The sequence below is a fragment of the Lynx canadensis genome, chromosome B1, assembly GCF_007474595.2.
Source record: "Lynx canadensis isolate LIC74 chromosome B1, mLynCan4.pri.v2, whole genome shotgun sequence".
Classification (NCBI taxonomy): domain Eukaryota; kingdom Metazoa; phylum Chordata; class Mammalia; order Carnivora; family Felidae; genus Lynx; species Lynx canadensis.
The window spans coordinates 26,174,776-26,191,535 of record NC_044306.2 but is presented as its reverse complement, the minus strand read 5'-3'; the positions used below and the strand labels follow the sequence as shown (position 1 = coordinate 26,191,535).

At 43.1% G+C, this 16,760-nt stretch overlaps 1 pseudogene; it reads left to right on the top strand.

Annotated features, from left to right (window-relative positions):
- The first annotated feature begins 258 nt into the window (after positions 1 to 258).
- LOC115512925 lies at positions 259 to 6,248 on the top strand (annotated as a pseudogene).
- The last annotated feature ends 10,512 nt before the right edge of the window (positions 6,249 to 16,760 follow it).

Genomic DNA, 16,760 nt, shown 5'->3' with positions numbered 1-16,760 from the left:
CCCACGCCCTTGCCCTTCCTCCCACTTCAGCGGATGAGAGCCCCTGGTTATCAAATTGGAAGATCAATTTCGGAGAGGCGAGGTGAGCAAATAGAGGAGATTGGGCCCCCTATAGGTTTCCGAGGGGAGGACCCCAGCTCAGGGGAACTTGGATGAAACTGGAACCCTTGGGCGGCGGCTGTGAGCCGAGTGAGTCGGTGGGCTCGCATCCTAACGTTCTCTGGGCCAAGCGGCATCTGCCAGGCGCAAGGATCCATCATGTTCTCCTCCAACGTGTTTGACCAGCCGATTCCCCGGGTCTTCCAGAACCGCTTCGCCACGCAGTACCGCTGCTTCTGGGGGGTCCATGATCGCGGGGCCTAATGACAGGGCAGATGTGGAGAAAGGAGGGAAGATAATTATGCTGCCCTCAGCCTCCATCTACCCAGCGGACTCAACATCACCTACCCCATGCTGTTGAAACTGACCAACCAGAACTCAGAGCGCATGGCCCACTGTGAGTTTGTGGCCAACGAGGGCGTCTGCTGCCTCCCACACTGGATGATGCAGAATTTGCTGTTGGAAGAAGGGGGCTTGGTCCAGGTGGAGGGTGGCAACCTTCAAGTAGCCACGGACTCCAAATTCCAGCCTCAGAGCCCCGACTTCCCAGACATCGCCGACCCCAAGAAGAAACTGCCTGCCTGACCACAGGGGACATGGTTGCCGTCAACTACAACGAGATTTATGAACTGCGGGTGATGGAGACCAAGCCTGACAAAGCCGTGCCCATTATTGGGTGCGACGTGAACCTAGAGCTCAATGCCCCACGGGGCTACAAGGAGCCCGAAAGACTAGTTCGGCAGGATGAGCCCATCGAAAAGCGAAGCTGACCACAGCGACTGTGCTGGAGAGCTGGGCTTCGGTGCCTTCTCCGGCTCTCGAAAGAGACCGGACAGGAAGAAGAAAGGTGTAGGGCCCAGTCCCTCCCCAGTCAAGCCTGGAAACACTAGAAGGGGAATCCCCAATTATGAATTTAAACTTGGTAAGATCACTTTCATCAGAAATTCACATCCACTGTCAGAAAGGTCGAAGCGGATGAAGCTGGAGGCAGATTCGTGGCCTTCTCTGGAGAAGGACAGTCGTTGTGTAAAAAGGGAAGAAAGCGTAAGTTGGGGCTGTTGGCTGATTGGAAAATAAAATAATCAGTTGCAAAAAAAAGAAAGAAAGAAAAAAGAAACTGGAAGCCTTTATTACGCAGGACATGACTTCCTAAGCATCAAAGAGTGATGGTCTTTTGCAACGTAGTGGGGTTCTAGAACTTTTATTATCATACGAGGAGAGTCAGAAACATTAGGGAACTGCCTGGTTTTTCATTCAAAAAAAACCTCCCACTGAATAAATTATAAGTAGCCAATGAGAAGCAAATGTTCTTTCTGATTACATCACATAAATCTTGATTATTCAATGTCTTGGTCATGTATGAATTATTGCATTGAGTTCCCATAGCAACCCAGTGAGGTAAATGTATTGCTGTTCCCATTTTACAGATGTGGAAATAAGGCACAGAGAGGTGAAGTAACTTGTTTAAGGCCATACAGCAATAAAGGGTGGAGCTGGGATTTGACTATGAAGTTTAAACTCTTTTTTTTTTAATGTTTATTTATTTTTGAGAGAGAGAGAGAGAGAGAGAGAGAGAGAGACAGCAAGAGCAGGGGAGGGGAGGGGCAGAGAGAGAGAGAGAGGGACACACAGATTTTGAAGCCGGCTCCAGGCTCTGCGCTGTCAGCCTGACGCGGGGCTTGAACTCGCGAACCGCGAGATCATGACCTGAGCTGAAGTCGGATGCTTAGCCGACTGGGCCACCCAGGCACCCCAAGTTTAAGCTCTTAATAGCCGTCTTATACAGTTTCATGATGATGACGGAGTATAAATATCTATAAAGATAGGACAGCCTGGTCTGATAGAATACATCATGATATAGTAAGCACACTTTTAAAAACAAATCCTCTTTGTTCTATGATCTCCTCATTACTCAATATTTGTGTCTTTATGAGAATATGCATGATCATAATAGTTTGAAATTAGATAGTTCTTTATTAACCTTAAACTCTGGCCTCCCCTCAGTCCTCCCCTCATATCACCTTCTAGGAACTGGAATGCCGATGTGTCTGGGTCGGAGGCAAGGATAAATTTATATCCACGGTCACAGGGGTGAGGCCTCTGTCTTGACATTCAGTCATTTGGGGAATTGCTTTCTGTTCCACCAGGCAAACCCAGCGTGGTAGCCTAAAACTGCTTGTGTCTGGGGGTGCTTCAAGAAGTAGGGTGGTGGAGAGGTTCTGCCAGCCACCCCGTCTCCCTTGACGCTTGTCTCTAAACCAGTTCTTCCAGCTTCCTCATGTGATGGGAGCTCTCCGAGTAGCCTTCCAGGATGTTCTTCCTTCCTAAGTCAGCCAAGTTCTAGTCTCCTGCTTGCCAGTCAGATCCTTGCCAATGCAAGTTAGGGGGATTGGAGGCACTCTGATCTAGCTCTCGCGAGGGAGCATCTCCCTCCGTATTACCCCTTAGATATGCCTCGTCATATCAGGCTGCTCAGAAGGCTTAGGGGAAAGGGGGACCAAGGGGCAGGTCATCGCGCTGTTGGGGGAGCCCCTGGAACTTGTCTCTAGCCGAGGCCAAATGAATCCTTCACGTCATTTAGGCCAGCTGAGAACTTGAGAGGCTTAAAGCAAAAGCCTTTCTCCTCTCCTTCCCTTTCCCTCCTCCTTCTCTCTTTCTCCCTTGCCCAACCCCTCTACTCTCTCTCTCTCTCTCTCTTCCTGATGGTAGGAAAGGACTGAAGTGATTAGGAGCCTGACTCTCCCACCCTGTTCTTTTCGATCTCAATACAATAGATCATCCTATCCCCTACACCACCCAGTAAGCCATGCATTATACATGAAGGTGCTTGTCTGCTTTGGGGAGCCCTCAGCGCCAGAAAAGTGCTGGCTGTGCACATCTGGGATTGGCATTCACACAGCATAAATGGACAGAAATGACAGGTTCAAGGCTGGGAATGCCCAAGTAGACTGGGAACAGATTCATTTAGGAACACTGAAAATCTATTAAATACCTCTTCAGAAGTGCCTGGGGGGCTCAATCAGTTAAGCGTCTGACTTCAGATCAGGTTGTGATCTCACAATTTGTGAGTTCGAGCCCCACATTGGGCTCACTCCTGTCAGTGCAGAGCCCGCTTTGGAGCCTCTGTTCCCCTGTCTCTCTGCCCCTCCCCTGTTCGTGCACATGCTCACTCACTTGCTTGCTTGCTTGCTCTCTCTCTCAAAAATACATAAACATTGGGGCACCTGGGTGGCTCAGTTGGCTGAGTACCTGACTTCAGCTCAGGTCATGATCTCACAGTCGTGGGTTCGAGCCCCGCGTCAGACTCTGTGCTGACAGCTCAGAGCCTGGAGCCTGCTTTGGATTCTGTGTCTCCCTCTCTTTCTCTGTCCCTCCCCTGCTCTCGCTCTGTCTCTGTCTCTCTCAAAAGTAAATAAACATTAAAAAAATAAAAATAAATAAACTTAAAAAATAAACATTTAAAAAATAATAATAATAAAATAAATGCCTCTTCATCCGTGTTCAAAGGAAATGATTTTAAGATTTTTGTTTGTTTGTGTACATTTTGGAATGCCCACTTCTTCATGGAGGCTAATATGTTGTATATGAATCTTCAGTCTAACATTTTATTTCATTAAATGATAAGATGATAATGATGAAATAGCAGTTATTTATTGATCACTTTCTATCAAGCACAGCACTGCATGATTTATACATATTCTCTCATTTAAGCCTCACACCTGGTGCTATAACCTTCTTTCCTTTGTAAAAACTCCGGACTGACAAAAGGGACAAATGTTCGCTCTTATTTCCAGTTGCCAGATTTATGTTCTCCACTCTGACTACACGTTAGAATCACCTGATGAGCTTGTAAAATTGATGCTGAAGTCCTACTCCCAGCCAATGAAGTCAGAAGGCCGTGGGTAGATATCACTATAGAACAAATGAAGCTAATTGCACGGATTCCGATGGAAAAGAAGGAGACTACCATTGCATTAAAAATGTGATGGTACATTCATGGTTAGAAGAGTGTGAACTAGAGAGAGAAAAAGATAGAACTACACAGTAAGCTTTTAGCTTCAATGAATGGGAGGTTAAGTGAATGGGGTGACAGATAATGAAACAAACGTAGAGTCGCTGGTTTTCGATTTTATAACAAAATGTGTTACAAGTATCCTGAGCCCTGATTCAGAAGGATCAAACTATCGAAATAGTCAACAGTGCTAAGAAATAGAACTGGGGCTAGATAGTATGCAAAATAAGGGCATGAAACTAATAAAATGTGCCAACATTTACTGAAAGAAAAGGCCCAAGGTGATGAATGTCAAAATCTCTTCCCAGGAGATCCCAATGTATGGCAGGGATTGAAAATTGGTGCTTTGCCTTCTTCTTCTCCATCCAGTCTTCCTACCCTGCACATCTCCACTTTGCTATTTGGCATCAGGACTGTGACTTATGCTATTTCCAGACAAGCAAATGGCACTTAGCCCTGTGGAAGGGATCCTGTGCTCAAGCCAGCTTGACATGGTTTCTACAGAAGGCATCTGTTTGGAGATGGAGAAACCGAGAATAGTGTGTCTCATTCCCCCCCCCCCCCCCCATTTCATTTGGCTCATCACTGGTCATGTATTTGCTACAGCGTTATTCCCCATGACTGAGCTTCTAAGGCATCACCTGATCTTGGGACCAGCTGCACTTATAAAATGCTTAGAAAAGCTTTTGGAGGGACCTCACTCTTTTTGTTTGTTTGTTTGTTTTTGTTCATGAGTAAGCTAGTCATTTCTGTCCCCTCCAGAAGCGGCAAGCACCAGGAAGAGACTCCTTTCTTTGGGATCAATTTCCCACCCTTTGATTTTAAGATGGTCTGTTTTTCGGCAACTTTGCCTTGCATTCTTTGACTCACTTTTCAAGTCAATAAATAAAGCACATTAGCGTTATGTCTCTGTTGGAGTCAGAGTTCTGTCCTTTAGAACAGTGGTTTAAAAGGTAGAGTGTTTTGAAATTACCCCTGGGAATGTTTTGGAAATCTGTGTGGGAGGGAGGATTAGTTGTCACAATATTTGGGTAGCACTGTTGGTCTGGGACAGTTCTGTCAACTTTTGAACATCCCACCAGATATTTGTGTAAGAAAATCCAACAGCCCAACACCCTATTTATGATTATCTGAGCCCAGAACCCAACTCCATTTTACATGTAAACACAAAATATCTTTTGTGGGGTTTTAATATGCACTGAGTTCCATGAAGGCAACTACAATGTAAAAAGAGGGAAGATCATACTTTATTTTGCTTGCTCTACTAAGAATTGCCTGCCATTGCAGAAAATCCTATCACTGGCTTGGGGTATTTTACTTGCCAATATGAAACACCTGCATTAGGCTTCATTTATAGCCGTCACTTGCATGTGGGACTCAATGTCTACTTCATTATGCCTTCTCCTTTCATGCCTTTGTATCATATTATTACTTTCCTTTTATCTCCCCTTTATATGTTAGAATATTGTGTTGTTTTTTAAAAACTATGTTATAGGTGAATGATACGAAGTATGAATGCACTTTAGAATAGTTAAGGGGCTGTTACAAAGTATTGGTTGTAAAAAGTGGGTCTTGGGTCTAATAAGGTTGAGAACACTTCCTTTAGAAGGCAATGAAGCCCTGCTTTTTAGTCTGGATCTAGAGGAATCTTGAACCTCAACTCTGTACTTAACATAAGAAGTTAAGAGAAATTTCAAGGTATATAGTGTGCAAGTGTTTTCCGAACAACATCTACTTGGAAGTACGAAGTTTCAAAAAGTTTCAAAAAAATGGAATATAATTACATCGTATACTACACTCTAAATACAACTATATATGCAATATATAGTAGACATTGGATGTATATATATAAAATATCAATAATAACACATGCAATTGTATGAACATGTACTAAGGGGTAACACTCTCCCTTCATGTAACTGTTTGAAATAAGCTTTAACTCTGAATTCCAAGTTCTAACCCCAAAGGAAGGACATACTTTAAAAAATGTTAAGCTGAATGAGTACAATGCAGGACTTCATCATGAAAACATCTTTGTCACCCTGGTTTTTCTTCCATGCCTGCTCATCAGGCCCTGAAAGAGACATCCACACCCATGACTGCACTGCCGGACTTTCTTGGGAGTTTCCTCTCCTGACCCTGGTGGAGGCCTGATCTTGTTTTGTTGCTGTTGCTATAGGAGCAGCCCGTGTCGCAGGGGTGACTCCATCACTACAACAAATGCATGCAAAAAGCTGAGAAGCAGATTTCAGCCTTCAAGACTTCAAACACGGAGGAATGAAAACAATCTGTGCAATTTAAATAGAATAAATCCCAATGCCCCCAAGGGAAGTGGGTGTTTATTTGGGGGCTGTAAGCACCACCAGCTCGAGGCTTTACTCATGACAAACTGAACGTCCAGGGCGGTGTGTGAGTGCGTCTGTTGTACTGGGGGTTTATGGCCCCCCGAGCTGGGCCAGGGGAGGAGAAAAACAAATCAGCACAGCTTAGGACTTCCTTCCCAGGCGTCCAGCCCGCCACTCTCTGGTGCATCCACGCTGCTGCTGTCACCCTATTAGTCACAACAGCCTCTCCTAGAGAGGGACTGATTGCAGACCCGCTGACTCAGCGTCCTGGCGTAGGTGGAGCCCAAGCATGGCGTGTCGCGCGTGAGCGACCCTCAAGATGGGGCGGGCAGGTGCATCCAGTGCTGCGCCGTTTGACCGCATGGCCGCAGAGGTCACCAGTTGGGTAGAAGCTACTCAAGGTGCCCGGCACCCTGGTGAGAACCAGAGGGATTCTGGCGGTTAGGGCGCACAAGGCGAGCACTTGCGAAGGCCACGCAGGCGGGCGAGGGCTCTCAATGTCCTGCCAGCAGCGTGCCAGGGAGGACGGGTTCCAAGACTGCCGGGCAAAGCAGATCGCAGACCGGGAAGAAAAGCTTTCCAGAGCTTTACCTTGTAAAATGTGGCTGGGCGCTTCCTGACTTGGTTAGGAACTGCTAGTTTTTAATCCTGTTATGTTACTACTGGCCTTTTATTATTACATATGGGAAGACAGCATTAAGTTATTAAAATTAAGTTATTAAAAATTGTAGCCATAGTTTTATAGAAAAAAATTGAGCAGAAAGTACAAAGAATTCCCATGTGTGGTGTTTCCTCTTCCTTCCCAAGGGGGTTTCCTTATTATTAACGTCTTGCATTAGGGGATTACATTTGTTACAATTGACCAATCAATATAGACACATTACTATTAACTGTAGTTCATGGTTTCATTAGGGTTCACTCTTGGTGTTGTACTGTTCTATGGGTTTTGGCAAACGCATGTCATGTATTGATCGTTAGGGTATCATACAGAATAGTTCCACAGCCCTAAAAACCCCCTGTGCTCTGCCTATCCATTCCTCCCTCCTTCACCTCTTCCCTAGCCCCTGGGAACCACCGATCTTTTTATGTGGTCCTAGTTTTGCCTTTTCTGGAATGTCATAGAGTTGGAATGGCATAGTATGCAGCCTTTTCAGATTGGCTTCTTTCATTTAGCAATATGCACTTAAGTCTCTTCCATGTCTGTTTTTTTTTTTTTTTCTTTTTAAAGAAGGCTACACTCCCAACATTGAGCCCAACTCACAGCTTCAACTAACTCCCAACCCTGAGATCAAGATCTCAGCGGAGATCAAGAGTCCCACGCTTGGGTCCCCTGAGTGGATCAGTCAGTTAAGCCTCCGACTCTTGCTTTCAGCTCAGGTCACGATCTCATGGTTTGTGAGATCCACCCCTGCATTAGGTTCTACATGGACGGTGTGGAGCCTGCTTGGGATTCTCTCTCTCCCTCTCTCTCTGCACCTTCCCCACATGCTCTCAAGTGTGTGCCCACGTACTCTCTCTCTCTTTCAAAATAAATAGAATAAACATTAAAAAAAAAAAAGAGTCCCACACTTAACCACCTGAGTCACCCAAATGCCCCTCCTCCATGTCTTTTCATGGTTTGATAGATTTTTTTTTTGTTTGAACATAATACTGAATTTTATTTTTTTTAATTTACATCCATAGATTTTTTTTTTAAATCACTGAATAATATTCCAACATACGGATGTTCTACGGTCTGTTTATCCATTCATCTATTGAAGGACATCTCGATTGCTTCCAAGTTTTGACAGTTAGTTACTGGCTCTTTTTATGTATCTGTAATTAAGAGATTACAAATCAAAAGTAATCTTCATATTAGTGTTTTTTAACCAAACATAATTATTAATGACTTTCTGCATCCAAACACATTTGGGCACTCTGATATCGCTCGCACATTGGTCTAACACCTCTTCTGCACATATATATTGAATATATTATTCAATTATTATAAAATGATATTGAATTATAAAATTCAATTATTATAAAATGATATTATTCAATTATTGTAAAAATGATATTGTAAAAATGATACCCAGGGGTGCCTGGGTGGCTCAGTTGGTTAAGCATCTGATTCTTGATTTTGTCATAAGTAATAATCTCACCATTTGTGAGATCAAACTCCATGTCGGGCTCTGTGTTGACAACACAGAACCTGCTTGGGATTCTCTCTCTTCCTCTCTCTCTGCCCTTCCCCCACTTGCATGCACGAGGCTGAATAATCTCCCTCTTTCTCTCAATAAACTGATAAAAAAATGATACCCACTTCAGATGAACATTTTTCCAAATATGAAATATATAAAGTGAGAAGTAAAATCCTACTTTCACACCAGCCCCAAGCCCATTCCCACTGCTCAGGGGTAACCACTCTTAACATTTTTATGTGTATCCTACTAGCTATTGACTCTTCATATACAAGCATATGTGTATCTTATCTTTTGAGGGTAACAAAATATGCCTCCTGGAAAACATGTGTGGAAATAATTTCTAAGGAAGGTGTCCTGCTTTTGCTTTAACAAAGTGCATTTGAAAATAAAGTCAAATGGAACACTTATTTTACGTCCACTTTTTGACACCTTCAACAAGAGAGAGACTTTTGATTCCTTTTCTCCAAAATGTTACCCAGTTCCCTGGTCCCTAGAGCTACACCAAATGTACGAGACATTGTATCATTCCTGAGCAGTAGGAGAGTTTGGAAGGTGACCTCATCTGTCTAACCTCCAGCTGCAAATTCTTAGATCAGCCATTATTTGTATTCTCTTATTCTTACTAGATTCTTGGTGGTGACACTCTTACCCCAGGAATTGACTTGTCTCTTCTTTGGTGACCAAAGTGCCACTCAGAGTTTCCCGTATAGTTAGCAGAATAAACTCTTGAGGGGGTGAGGGGAGGCTCCCTTTAATTCCCCCGAGTATTCATAGCATAAAGGGATTTTTTAAAAAACACAGGCTCGGGGCACTGGGTGGCTCAGTTGGTTGAACGTGCGACTTTGGCTCAGGTCATGAGGTCATGATCTCGTGGTTCGTGAGTTTGAGCCCCACATCAGGCTCTGTGCTGACAGCTAGGAGCCTGGAGCCTGCTTCGGATTCTGTGTCTCCTTCTCTCTCTGCCCCTTCTCTGCTTGCACACTGTCTCTCTCTCTCTCAAAAATAAATAAACATTAAAAAAAATGTTTTAACTAAAAAAGCCCAGGCCCGTCTGTCAGAATATCTGTCCTGCCAAAAACATTATCTGCAGTTCTTTGGAAAATGAGAATAGGAAATACTACAAGCTCCTAACCTCCATCAGAGGAAATAATAACCACAGTGCAGGTTCAAAAGGTAACCAAATACTCATGGTTTCCATGTAAAAGACATAGTCACAGAAACCACTCCCTCTTGCCCTTGCTTTTGCCACAATAATTTATAATTAAAAACTCTTTTCATAGAATAAAATATTAGTGGTTTTACATTGGACCTTGAACCTCTAGGAAGTTTTATGTCTTTTGTAAATGTCCTCATTACTGAAGTTTGAACAACACTGTATTATTAGACTGCTGGGAAAGGAACCTCCCCCACATGTGATGTCAGTGAAGGAATGAGGACACTCATTGGCACTTGGATTGGTTCCATTGGCAGACCCCTTGCACAGAGAGGGTTTTGCTCTTTTTAAGTTTGGTATATGAGCAAACCAAAGGTTAGTGAGAGACTGCTTTATGTAAGAACTTCCTGCCTGGCAAATTTCATTCAGTTCTTGTTAGTCTTTTTCAGCAGCCTCTTGAGTATCAACCAAATAGAAAAGTAGAAACAAGGGGCACCCAGATGGCTCAGTTGGTTAAGCGTCCAATTTTGGCTCAGGTTGTGATCTCAGGGTCATGGGTTCGAGCCCCACGTTGGGCTCTGTGCTGATGGCTCAGAGCCTGGAGCCTGCTTCAGATTCTCTGTCTTCCTTTCTCTCTGCTCTTCCCCCACTTGCACTCTGTCCCTCTCTCTCAAAAATAATAAACGAACATTTAAAAATTAAAGAAAAAGTAGAAACAAGAGTGGAAAGAACCAAAAAATGGGCATCAAGAAATACAAACTATCCAGGGATTTAACAGTAAGAGACAAATAATGGGTTTCATCTGATGCATATGGAATATTAATATTTAATTTATCTAAATTTTACAGATAAATGTATGTAGATGGGAGATATTAGGGGTAATCTTTTTGTTTTTGTTTTTTTCAGTTATGTGGCACTGTTACCAGCAAATCGTCACATTTGTTCTATTTCTGACCAGTAGTGTATATAAGGAAACTACAGGGGGAGAGAGTACTGAAATGGTGTATCTTCTTGTAAAATATGGAAGTGGTAGGATGACAGAGGAGAAAAGCCAACCCAGTACATGGTCTTCTGATGGTCCTAAATTCCTAAACTCAGCTAGGTCAGAGGGAACCATTTCCTGGGAGCAAGTCTTCCATAAACACCACGAATCACTTGGCCTAATGTTTTATCACTATTTAGATTACGCTCTGAAATAATAACTAAGCAACTAGGTCACTGAACAGTTCATTTATAAGTACGTGCCGGCTATTCGTTGGTACAGAAGATGTTTTCCAGACTTGAAAATCTGTGATACTCTTGAGTTTTCCCAAGATGTCCACCTACTGAGTACAGGCTGTCCAAAGAGGGCGACTAGTCAACCGCCCTGACAGTGAACTCAGAGCATCACAGCAGTTCAGTCTCACAAGCAGGAATGATCTGAAGGCTTGCTGCTCCCTCTCACTTTAAAGTATCTTCAGGTTCAAGAACTCTAGCACTCCTGTATTCCCACAAATACACAACATCAGACTCCTCCCTGCAGTTAAATAGGTCAACAGGCTGCTACAACCAAATGCACGTTAAATTGTTTGAGTGTGTCCATGGGAAGGACACAAAGTTTGTTTTTTATTAAAAAAAATTTTTTTTAACATTTATTTATTTTTCGAGAGACAGAGACAGAGCGTGAGCAGGGAGAGGGGCAGAGAGAGAGGGAGACACAGAATCTGAAGCAGGTTCCAGGCTCGGAGCTGTCAGCACAGAGCCGGAGGCAGGGCTCGAACTCGTGATCTGGGAGTTCGTGACCTGAGCCGAAGTCGGATATTTAACTGACTGAACCACCCAGGCACTCCAGGACACAAAGTTTTAAATTTTATTTTTCCTAGGCTTTTTGGTTTTTTTGTCAGGAGAGAAAATTGGTTAAGGAGGTTTGCTTTGGGGTTTCTCTTTTGCTGTGATATCTGTTAATGCATACCTTGATGTGACAATAAACTGTCATTCATGAAAAGTTATTCGTATTTTCATGTGGCTCTTTATTTATTTTGATATTTAACATTCCACTGAGCATCAGAGATGTAACACATACCATCCTAATTGAATTCAGATGTCATTTCTGATGATCATATTTTAACCGCTTGTTTCATTGAGTAATTTTAAAGGCCCATTGGTTCACTTGAATATTCTGTACACTAATCTGATGATTTCCTTTCAATTTGGCTAATAATGCAGGAAGAGGTTAGATATTTACAGGAAATATTTCAAGTAATTGGAAACAATTGGCACTTTCACATGTGCACACTTTCCATTTGCAGACAGGGTAATAGAACCCTAAGTAATTATAGTCAAATAGCCCTCCAGCTGTGTCATTCTGAGCACATAAATCACATCCTGTCAATATTCCATCAGTCAGATGGGCCAACGAGCAGTAATATATTTATGAATTCTGTATAACTATTAATAGAATATGAACAAGTAGATCTGAAAGGGTTCTATTTAGAATAGGACCTATTTTCATAAAAGGAGGGAGAATTCCTATTTGAGATAAAACGTGTTTATTTCTCTCCATTCACCCTGTAGATAGTAGAGAGAAGAGCTTCATTTCTGTTTCCTTCTGACTGGGTAGGAAGACACTCCACCCCCTAGTCCCATCCCCACATGCCACTGGGACCGTATTTCCTTCTGTGGCTTAGAGGAAAAGGATCCATGGTTCATCCTTGGCAGAATCAGAGCCTGTATCCACTCGTCATGGGACAGGCAAACAAGAGGACAGACCACCCACGAGCAGGCTGGAGGGCTTCAGTCAGGCTGGCTTTCATTTCCTTAGCTATCAATTACGGCATATGCCAGAAGAAAAAAACTTACACATTTCAGTAACCCGAACATCCACGGGTATGTTGGGTCTATGGGTACAAGCACATTCCCGTTGGTATTGGTAGCTGAACTCTGTTGACTTATTAGTTCCAACCTACACAGCCCAGTCTCCACATTTAAAACTCTCGTTGTCAACAGATGAATGGATAAACAAAATGTGGTATATACATATGATGGAATATTATTCAGCTTTTAAAAGGAAGGAAATTCAGATGCATGTACAACAAGGATGAACCATCAAGATATTATGCTAAGTGAAATAAGCCAAACATAGAAGGACAGAAACTGTATGATTCCACTTATACGAGGCCTAAAGTAGTCAAATCCATAGAGACAGAAAGTAGGGTAGAGGTTAACCAGGGCTGGGGGAAGGGAGGAATGCGCAGGTAGCATTTAATGGGTTTACTGGGTACAGAGTTTCAATTTAGGACGATGAGAAGTTCTGGAGATAGATGATGGTGATGCTTGCTCCACAGTGTAAACGTATTTCATGCCACTGACTGTACACGTAAAAATGATTAAAAAAAAATGTTAAATTTCATATTACATATGTTTTACTATAGTAAAAAACAGCCGGCACCGGAACATTTTAAAAAATAGATAGTACTTTTACTTGTTCCTGAGACACCCCAGAATTGCCTCACGTTTACTCAGAAGCAAACTGGGTCTTGTTCACCATTTTGGTTTCCTTATATAAATCCTCTGCCCAGATGCTTTTAAGGAAGAGATGGCTTATTCACTGCCCCTGCTACCAAGTGTCTTCCCTCCCCCCACACAAAGGTATTTCCCTTCCTGCTGAATTCCCAGTGCTACACACCCTCTTATACCCTGAGGGGCACAGATTCCTTTCAGTCCTGTGCCCCATCACCACCACCACAACTGAGCTGTGTGCCACACAGAGATGGAGAAAGCACTCCTCTCCCTAGTGCTCTGTGCCACAACTTGGGACCCAAAGCGAAAGGTGTATGCCTTGAGGCTCCCCAGTTCATTCTAGAACAGCTTCTGTTTCTAACCCATTTAACCACAGGGGCTCAAAACTGGCCCAAGAACTAGAAAAAGAACCAACCATACCATTGTCCTAAGTTCTTCCCCAGGCTTCTGCACAAAAACTCTGTCCAAGTACTTACTTTAGCTAAAACTGGGAAGGAAACAGGGCAATTTATTCAAGCAGTAACCCAAAGTGAGGAAGGAGATGGCTAGGTCCTCACCGCAAAATCTTGCTCAGACTCAGCCAGAATGATCTGGTCCCAATTTTAAAACCTAGTGTTCTTCCAGGGAGCTGTGGCTCCCAATAAGTGTTCAAGGTATTTTTTCTATGTCTTGTATAAGAAAGTGGTTGATGCAGTGACTGTTATTGATAATTACACCTCTAGGGGTGCCTGGGTGGCTCAGTCCCTTAGGCTCCGACTTAGGCTTAGGTCATGGTCTCACAGTTTGTAGGTTTGAGCCCCGCATCGGGCTCTGTGCTGACAGCTCACAGCCTGGATCCTGCTTTGGATTCCGTGTCTCCCTCTCTCTCTGCCCCTCCTCCACTTGTGCTCTTTCTCTTTCCAAATAATAAATAAACATTAAAAAAAACACTTTTTTTTTTTAAGAGAAAGGAGAGGGAAATTTGGATACAGAGACGCAGACACACAGAGAAGGCCATGTGATGACAGGCAGAATTTGGAGTGAATACAGCTACAAGCCAAGGAGCTCCAAGGATTTCTGGCAGCCACCGGCAGCTAGGAGAGAGGCATGGAGCGAATTCTCCTGAGTCCCCAGAAAGAACCATCTCTGCCAAGACCTTGATTTCATACTTCCATCCTCTTGAATTGTGAAAGCCCCCTCCCCCGCTTCAGTTTGTAGTACTCTTGTTATGGAGCCAGTAACACCCACGGAAGAAGGTTTTCTCAGAGTTACTTTGTAGGGAAAGCTTTACTTCGGTTTGCTATTGTCTTAGGAATCATATGACTTTCGTAACTAATCCAGTTTTCTTTTCTGCTTGGGCCACCAGAAAGTTCTGCATAGACCTCGTGACCCAACTATAGGATGTTATGGAATAAATTTGTGTATATTCATCTCTTTTCTCTTCCCCTGATTCTAAAACCTCAGTGTATTTTTCTATGTTATTTTATTGATTTATTTGCTACAGACTCTTCTTTTTTTTCATTTTTTGGACTAAGAGGAGAAAAAAAGTAGTAACTGTCTTTCTCCCCCTTCCCCAGGGGAAAGAGCTAACTATTATTAGCCCAGATTATTAGCTCTGAAAGAAGCTAAATTACTTTTTGAACTGAAATGACCTTCTCATTTCAGAGTTCAGAGTTCAATCTTCTCATTTCAGACCTGAGAAAACAGAAGCCTAAGGTTATATGATTAGATACGAGTAGATGTTACCATTCATGTCTTTGATTATTCCAAACACTTTTGCCATTGGGTATCAGGTGTCTGATAGGGAGGCAGCAGTAAGTAATTGGAATTTCATATAGTGGTACAGACTAACGATGCCAATTGAAATTATGTGTGTTGTTGAATATTAATAGTAAACATTTTATCCTTTAGTAAAATCAAGTGGCTACTCACCTACATTTTGCTGTCAGATCCCCAAAGCAAACAAATCTCTGAGTTATTGGACATTTTGTTAATTACAAAGCTAAAAACTTCTAGCAGAAGACCTGTTTCTAGAAATGGAGGGCCAGATTATTGGGATCACCTTAAAACAATTGGGAAGTTGAAAAGAATTGAGAAGTGGTGACTGGCTAGCTTATTAAAAGGCTGTTTTCAGAATAATACATAAAATGGGAGGGGGAAGGGGCAAAGCAGGGCCTTCAAAGCTGCATACACCCTAGGGCACTGAAGGCAACATCATTTGGCTAAATGTGTTTGCCCTGCAGGGTAAGGGGGACAGAAGTCCAAGCCCAGCATAGGCAGCAGTTCTAGAAGATTGTCCCTTTAGCACTTAAGCTTAACCCTCCGTGTAACACCCTCAGTGTAAGAGTTAAACAGAATTAAACATGCTTTTCTGCCTCACAACCATGAGAGACGAGAAAATGCTACCTTGGAGCTGAGCAGACCAGAAGAAAAACAAAGAAAAGGAACAATAGGTCCCATGGAAAATTGGCCACGGACTAGTCCCCACATGCATTTTCACTCTGGGTGCATATAGTCTGGGGGAGCTGCACTACATGCAGCTTAAATGTGGTTTGAGAAATGTAGAAACGAAGTATAGAAATTAAGAAATGTGGGGCGCCTGGGTGGCGCAGTCGGTTAAGCGCCCGACTTCAGCCAGGTCACGATCTCGCGGTCCGTGAGTTCGAGCCCCGCGTCAGGCTCTGGGCTGATGGCTCAGAGCCTGGAGCCTGTTTCCGATTCTGTGTCTCCCTCTCTCTCTGCCCTTCCCCTGTTCATGCTCCGTCTCTCTCTGTCCCAAAAAAATAAATAAATGTTGAAAAAAAAAATTAAAAAAAAAAAAAAGAAATTAAGAAATGTAGGTAAAATTCAATGGGCAGCTTGAATGTGGTTTGAGGCTGTTCCCAAGTAGTAGTTGATGAGAACCAAGGCAAAAGAAATATAGGCAAAATTAAATCTTACAACCTGCAGCTCGTTGACAAATCCTTGAGACAGGCGGAGGGACCTTCCTCCAGGAACTCAACTGCCTTCATGTTAATGCTTTACTAGAGGCAAAAAGCAACCTTAGTTTGACATTAGCCAGAAATCCAGGATCCTGTAAGTCTTCTTTAACGTATGAAAATTTCTTTGGAAACTTCCTTTATCTCTAACCCGCCAAGATATATGTTAGCAAGCATCCTTCAAACATACGGCCTGCTTATATACTTCTGAAGGGTCTCATGACTAATGTTTCACTAGACGGTAGTAAATAACCTTATCTTAACAGCAGCTAGCCCCTCAAGTCCTGGAAGCCTTGCTCCCAAATTCCTTAGAGATTTACCCTATCCCCAACCCCCACTAACTAAAAAGCAGCCATTCCTCACAATCTCAGTACAGCGCTTTCTACCCACAGGTCCTGTCTCAGTGCTTTAATAAACCACTTTTTTGCACTGAAGATGTCTCAAGAATTCTTTCTTGACCATTTGCTCCCAGACCCCACATCACCCCAACATCACATTAGTAGCGAGACTCTG